At 29.8% G+C, this 8,358-nt stretch overlaps 1 long non-coding RNA gene across 1 annotated transcript in view; it reads right to left on the minus strand.

Moving 5' to 3' along the window:
- Window positions 1-7,388, minus strand: part of LOC139427076 (uncharacterized) — a 29,709-nt gene extending 22,321 nt beyond the window's left edge. Inside the window, exon 1 of the long non-coding RNA XR_011638244.2 lies at window positions 7,305-7,388. This is a non-coding gene — a long non-coding RNA (uncharacterized LOC139427076). The remainder of the gene's footprint in view (window positions 1-7,304) is intronic.
- Window positions 7,389-8,358: the final 970 nt, after the last annotated feature.

Consider the following 8,358-nt stretch of genomic DNA (forward strand, 5'->3'; position numbering starts at 1 on the left):
ACAGCAATGCGACTGGTCATCGGCGCCAAATGTTAAATTGGTACTTGCTGGGTATCAAAAATTTTAGGAAGGTTAATTAATTAAAGCAATTTACACTAAACAGAAGAAGGCACATGTAGTATTATAGTGGAAGTACATCGAGGAGAGGCGCCGCAATATCCCATCAAAAAACAAAAAAACATAAAAAATCATACCTTCATCTCAATCCACTGGAGAAAAGGAGACATCAAACAATTTGGCTTAGCTGCAATAATTTTAAAAAGACACAAGGAAAAGTCCAGAGTTCAGATTTTTGGTAGTTTATTAATGTGGATCACTTCTTTTCAATAAAATCGTTGGGGCAGCAGAATCACAAGCATGTCCAGTTAGGGGTCACAAGGCATATATTTTTAACAATGGCAGATAAGATTTCTGGGGATCATTTTTTCATCTATTAGTAGTAGCATCAGTGGCGGCTGGCAGTAGTAGCAGTCGACAAATAAACATGTCGCTTCTGGAAAGGCGATCCAAAAAATTTAAGATGGTGATTGATTTTCGTTCTTGTCGAAAAACTGCATCCTTGAGGAGTCGGCGGGCAGGTATTACGCCATTAAGAAAGGAGTGAAGTTCCGTCCCTCAAACAGAGAGAAAAACGAAGCAAAATAAACGCTCACTACGCGAGCGAGGTGACTGAGAAAAATCAGAGTATCGAACAACCACATAGTTCATGGCGAGGGAAAAACAAACAATCACAGCCCGCAAGTGGCATCCACAGGTGGGTCGGAGAAATATGACCGCCATGTATTTAAACAAAAATAAACTCCGTCTCTCAAAGAGAGGGAGGGGGTGAAAATTAAAAATCCCTGTTAAAGGATCGTAGGTTTTGAAAGGATCAAATATCGAATGCTACCCGCTCAAAAAAAATGGGCGGTATTTATATAAAAGGCCAGAAGTGGAAGTTAAACTCCCTAAAAAATGACACTAAAATTGCTTAAGGAGAGAATTGAAGTGAGTTGACTAACCCCTTAAATTTAAGCATAATTAAACACTAACGGCGACCGTACAGTAACTAAAAACATGTGTTGACATCAAAGGCCGCCGAAGGTCAAAGGCGTGAAGGTCGGCAGACAGTGAGGCGTCACAGTAGAGGGTTCAGGGGTGTCGGCCTAATTTCTAGGTCACAATCCCAACAGAAAAATTAAGATTAAGTGACGCAATGTCACACACTCGTTCACTCGATGAAAAGACGCTGTGAAGCTATCTTAAAAAATAAGGGTTATCCTACTAAGTATTGATTGTGTAAGTATACCTTAAAAAAAAATACAAATCTAAGATATATCTTACTATTAATTGCATAACTTTTTTTGTAATACAGATATTGTAATACTGTATTTATTATTAAATTCTACATTAAATTACCTTCAATTTGATATGTAAACGTTTATATTTAAGTGAAAATTAATATATTCTACAAGCACACAAAGTTGAAAAACTTGAAACTTTCAAAAAGTGTCCACACTTTTGGCCACCACTGTATATTTACTTAAGAGTCATATAAGTGTCATATTCTCCAGAAAAAAATTAAACGCAAAATAAAAGCTAAGACAAAATCTATTTAGATAGCAGAACAAAACAATTTTACTTAGATTTATTATCGCTTGCTTTTTAAAATAAAATGATAGAAATTCTAGCTCGCACATAATTAAATAATAATTAAATAACTCAAGTTTGAGCGAAAATCACTCAAGTATTGCTTAAATAAATACCACTCAAATTTGACTGAACGCGAAGCAGGAATTTCGCTCAAATAAAGGTGTATTTCACGCAAGTTGAGTTAAAAAAAAATTCACTCTTATTTGAGTAGGGTAAATAAATCTTTCATTTTAAGAGAGTACTTATGTGTAGAAATCAGCTATTCTACAGATTATCTAGCTAATGTGCAGATTAACTGGGGTGACTCATTAAAAAGTAGAAAAATGGTTTATTTTTCAAATCACCTAAGGAATATGCGAAGTTCCTAGATAATCAGCACATTACATATTTGGTACTAGTTAAAGTGTCTCAGCTGGAATAACGGCAATGTTTTTGTTAGTCTTAAATGAACATAATGTTATTTGTTTTTCCCAATCTAAAAATTCAAGTTGCTGCAATTGAACCATAAACCCTTTTGTCTGTAAAATCAATCATCAATCACTTTCAAAAATGTAATACTAAGAATCAAATAGTTTAAAATATTATTACAATTAAGGAAATGGACAAAGTGTCATATTTACTGATTTTTCGCTATCTAATAGCAGTTACGGTAACGGCAGCAAGTAAGTTGTAAATCGCTATGTGCACATTACCTAGGTAAATTCCGAAACACTTGATTCTACACTTTAACGGATCACCCTAGTTAATCTCCAAATTAACTAGATAATATAAAGAGCGCAAAAGCTAAACTGGAGAAAACCAGAATAACTTTTGATCAAATGTTCGGATCTTCACGTTCAAGGACTCAATCTTAATTATACGAAGAAATGATACACCTCAAATATGTTACTTACTTAGTGCAGGCGATATTTTAAGTTACGAAATCAAGCACAAAAACGTAATTTCTCTGAATAAACATACCTTTTTTTCCACGGATGGGTCAAATTTTAGAAATATGACGTTTTAAAATTCGATTTCTCAGGAACCATTCGATCGATTGTGCTCAAATTTTGTAATTTGTCATTTAAAATTACATTCTTTAAAATGGCGTAAAAAACTATATACTTCACAATTCAAAAGTTTGTCGACTATTATTGAATAATAAAAAGATTATTAACATTTGCTAAAAGTTATATTTTGCACGGAATGATCTTTGGATAAATGCAATTGTGTTCAAAAAATCTTCAATTCGCTTAAAAAGGTTTTGAGATATGGCAAAACGCGCAAAAAGTAAAACTAATAGTACGGGGCCCAAATTTTGAACAGCTCTCCTGATCAAACTATTGGGACCGTATTTCCTAGATTGCTGTTACAGAAATCCGAATCAGTCGAAAAGGGTGCGTTTATTCAGATAAAGTACATTTTTGTGTTTGATTTCGTTACTTAAAATTTCTTTGACATTAATTAATTAACATATTTGAATCACCATTTGAAGTCGATAAAAAGCAGCGTAAAATAGCTGTACATAATGCAAATCAAAAGTTTTTAACAATGCATTTCCTTAAAATATCTATGTTTTCAAAATATTTTTACGTTTGTAAAAATTTATAACTGTAGCTTCTTGATAAACTAAAATTCTTAATTTAAATAAAAACTTAAGAATAGAGCACACGAATCGAACAAGAAACATTGAAATGTTAATCAGAGTATTATATACGTAAAAAGAAACTTAAAAGAAGAGAATAAAATGAGTGGTCCTAAAGCGATACTGAAATATATAGAAATAAAATAATTACTTTTTTAAGCTTATGCACAAGAATATCAAATACCGTGAAATATTTTCTTAATACTCAGAATTTTCTAACAACTTCAAGTAGAGTGTAAAAAATGTGAACAAATTAAGCGCCTTAACTTTTGAAAACGTCCGCATTAAGTAAAGCGAAAACCAACGAAGCGTTTGATTCGTTGAACGTTATTCACGCCCTCTCCCGCTTTATTTTTGAATTCAGACATTTAAAGCAAAGCAAAATGGAACAAACGAGAAAATTGGTAAAATTCTTTTTTCCTCCTTTCTTTTGAAGAAAGCGAAGCAAGAATTTGAATGGAGCGGCATTCAACAAGCAGAACACAATATTTGAAACTGCAAATTACTATTCAGTGCACAGAATTATCCCGAATGCGAATTAACATTGCCTACTGAAGACGTGGATGGTAAATTGAAGTTGCTAGTTTGTTGGAAACCGTCAGGGACACTGCCTTGGTGACCAAAGGAGTGTAAGGCGGCTTTTGTCTGCGCAACTTCTTTCTTTTTTAGATAGAAATGAGCAAAATAATAAGAATGCTCTTTTCTGCATTTTAAGCGGCGTGTCCAGGAATTCCACTGTAAATGAGACTATTCCCCCAAGTAATACTGATTTCAGTGGTGGTGTATTTCAGAACCACAAACGTTTCCCTTGGCGCGTTATTATTCCTTCTGAAATGAGCTCCAATTTATATTCCACGCCAGACCAAATAACAAACAAAAGATATGTTTTCCTATTCTAGAAGAAGATTCTCATAAAAATAAACAGCCAAAAAATAGAACTATCTTTATTGGGCTTTTAATCGAACCTAAAGTTCTTTGAAATCAAATGCAATGCTAGACGTGGTCTGCAATTTAAATCACTTTCTTGCTAGTGCACCCACAACATTTATTATCTGACATAAATATATATTCTATGCTCTGGACCATAAATTGATTTAAGAAAGTCAACTTAAAAAACTAGAAGAAGCTTTAGTAATATCTTTTCAAATAGGTCACCTTGTATCATGATATTAGGAGTTTGTAATCATGTACATATAAATTGAATGTAATATTTGGAAAAAATATTAGTAAAATACAATTTCTCGAAACATAAAATCATAGAGAAATGAGATAATAAAAAATATTTAAAATAGTATCTTTTTTACACAGTAATTATTTAAATTAAAACCTCTTTATGGAATTAATTTATAGTCAATTGTTAGCGGTTCTCTGCATTTTCTCATTAAAATGTCAACGAAATTGTTTCATTGAGGTATTTGTTATGATGATATTTCATTAAAAGACACAATTCATCTCACAATTGTAACCAACACATTCAGTTATTCTATAAACTGAATGTGTTAGTTACAATTGTGAGATTTACGTTTTTTTAACTTACAAAAGGGAAAAGTTCATTAAAAACGGAGGATTAATTCTAATGATTTAATTAAAAGGATGTTTAAAATCAGAAATGTTAAAATTCTAATTAAAAACTATATGTGCTTTGGTGTCACAATGGTACACCCTCATCAGTAAGGATGAATCTTATTTTTCTAATTATTGAACAGATTTCATACAACATCAAGGGTGGTATTTTAAGAGCACCTTGCTTAAACCTTGTATCAAGTTTTTAAAGTTCATTTTGATAAAAAAAAAAAAAAATTTTAATTTTTGAAGGAAAATCACAATTTATGAGAAAATTAAAGATTGTTTATAGATTATGCAATAATTTTTTTGACCCTTTCATCCCCTTAGTTACAAAGGGTCACACTTCATTATGCTGTTATATCTGCTTGTCACATGTTACGATACATTACATAGAATTTCAGTTCTGAAACAAAACACTACGTTATTGATTTTTGAAACATTCTGTTTTAATAACATTTTTAAGCATATCAATAATGATTATAGGTTTCCCAAATATGTATCCGACCTCATATTTAGATATTATTTCTCTGTGATCCACAGTAATTTCACTCTGTGTTTAAAACGGAACAAAATAACAGTAGTTGTTGGTTTCATTGAAAAGCATGTAATTATAAACTGTGAGACAAATAAAGCAATTCCGGAAAAAATTATTTTAAGTGTTTTATGGCATGTTTAAAATGTAGTTCATAAACTTACTTATTGCAAGTAAATTGAAAAAAAATTTTGGAAATAAATTCTGGAAAATATTTTACCTCATGTATCTGAATCAACACTAAACTTGAAATAAAGCAACCTCTTAGAACATGCTAATAAAAAATAATCGCCATAGTTAGAATAAAAACTCAGATTAAAACAATCCATTCAAAATTATTCACAGCCCTAGAACTTCGTTCAAAATCTTTACTTACTATAAATAAGTTATTATTCAAACAGTGTCTTAAAAATACAATATTAAGCAGCAGGAGATATTGTAAATCTCTCATTTATTAATAATTATTATTTTTAATTTTTATTGTTTTATCTAATAGTGGCCAAAATGCTTTTGAATCGTAAAGTACAAAAGTTATTTCATCACTTTAAAGTACATAATTTTAAATAACAGAATACAAAATTTGAACAAAATCAGTCTAAAAGTTCTCGTGAAATAAATTTTAAAAATAAGACTTTATGAAATGTGAAACTAATCAATCGATTTCTTTTAAATTTTAAACAAAACATAATAGCTCTTGAAAAATGAATTTTAAGTATACGACTTTTTGAAATGTGATATGGGTCATTCTCACTGAAAATATTTAAATAGACTAAAAAATTTTCTTGAATTAAAGTAATTAAAAAAGTGATAAAAATAACATAAATGCCTCTATTTATTTTTGTTATATATCCTTATAATAATGGTCAAGTTTTCTATTTTATTTTTTACAAGATTTAAAATATTTTAAATTCTGCCTTGTCAACGGAGGATACATTTTATGTTATAAAATATCAATGAAGACTAATTCTTTAATTATTGGGTACAACTGATATGAGTTTAACATTAATAAGTAAATAATAAAATATTTCATTATTAGAGATGGAGCTACTTCCGATTAATCATGCTGCTATGAAAGGAAGCATCCATTTTTAACCTAGGTGTACAGTTTTTAAGTAACTCTTACTGAATATTAATAAATTAAAATGTAAAGAATATTGAAATAAAAATTCAGACTCCACGTGAAAATTGAGTGTTGAGGGTACTCTTTTATGAACATTTTATGCAAGTTAAACATACTGTCATCCAAATAACGTTTTTGTTTTTTCTCTTTTCCTCTTGTTATTGTTTCTTTTTTCCCTGGGCACAAACGGCTTGCTCTATCAATTTTTTGAAATATAAGTACATTTAATCACGATTTTTCTGTTAAATCTTTTTCTGATACAGATTTTAAAATTTCTTGCTCTTTTTTCTTTTTCTTTCTTCAAACAATATAGGGTTTTCTTTTAATTTCTATCTAGCTTGTCTCATACTAAGTTTTTCTCTTCCCTTCTCTTTTGCATTTAAACATTTGATTGCTTTCTTTTTTTACAATTTGGTTTTGACATTTTTTTCCTAAAGTTTGAAGAGAGAAAAAATTTTAAACATCACAGAAATTATTTAGAAAAATTGCCAATATTTACTTCTCCGATAAGAAAAAGTTAAACTTAATTGACTTTCTTTAAAAATACAAACAAATTAACGAATTTGTTCCATTTTAAAAATATCAATTAAAAGAAAATAGTTTTTTAATTATTAAAATTGTATTATGGTTATCTAACACATTGTCTCTTCCATTGACTGTTGACATAACAAGTCCACGGAGGGGAAGTCCACGAAGGAGACAAAAACTAGTTCTTGAATTTTATTGATTTTTAATTTTAAAGTTACAAAAATAGGACAGTACTTTTTATTAAATATACCATTTTTGCAATCTAAAATTCATGTGTCAAAAATAAAATAATTTTCTCTTACCTTCTTTATGATGTCCACGGAGTATACGGTGAGAACTTTGCCAAACCCCAGTTGAACACAACAATCCAAAACTGACACTAAAGAGAACAAAAACAACTGATAGTTAACATTAGAAAATGGAATGTTTACCTTTCCCAGCAGCTGTCCTATAGGAATTTCGCATATGCATTTTTTATTGCATATTTACCGAACTATATTAATTGTCCATGGAGGGGGATTTCATTTTTGATGGACAAAGTTTACTAGTCACTTATTTTATAAAAATTAATTTTTTTTAAAAAATGTTAAATAAAAAGTTACTATAAACATTTAACTAGGTAAAACTACAAAAATCATTAAAATGACATTTAAATTGTTTAACAGGCGTTGGGACGTATTATTGTAGGGTTGTATTATTTTGTGTCACAGGCGTAGGGACGTCCACGGAAGGGATTTTGAAGTTATGTTTATTAAAAAATAAGAATGAAATATTAAATTCATTTAGAAGAAATGCATATGATTTGTTAGTTAGAACTTCACGAAAAATGATGAAGAAAAATATTAAGAAATCTGCTGTATTTCCTGGGACTTCAAAAATCACCTTTTTGTGAGAATGACCCATATATGAAACTAATCAATTGATTTCGTTCAAATTTTGCATTTTGTCTTTTAAAGTTACATTAAAATGATGTAAAAATGTATATACCTTAGAATTAAAAATTATTTGATTAATTAAGTAAAATAATGAAAAATAATAATTATTAAAATTATTTTTCACATGGACTATCGAAAAAATGGATAGATTTATTCATTATGTTTTAAAATAAGTGCCCTATTTGAGTTTTATTTTTCTTGTTCCATAAAACTAAGGCATACAAAATTTCAGCTCTAAAGGTACCTTCCTGGTAAGTGCCGTAAAATAAGATTTTACTCAATGGCGTATTTTTAAATCCTTCTTGCGTACTAAAATGAATACCTGATATGAGTTTTTTATTGCACTTTAGCCCTAAGACCTATGAGCATACAAAATTTCAGCTCTAAAGGTACCTTCCTGGTAAGTGCCGTAAAATAAGAT

Source organism: Parasteatoda tepidariorum, chromosome 11 (assembly GCF_982258835.1).
Source record: "Parasteatoda tepidariorum strain Cologne lab strain chromosome 11, Ptep-v5.0, whole genome shotgun sequence".
Taxonomy (NCBI): domain Eukaryota; kingdom Metazoa; phylum Arthropoda; class Arachnida; order Araneae; family Theridiidae; genus Parasteatoda; species Parasteatoda tepidariorum.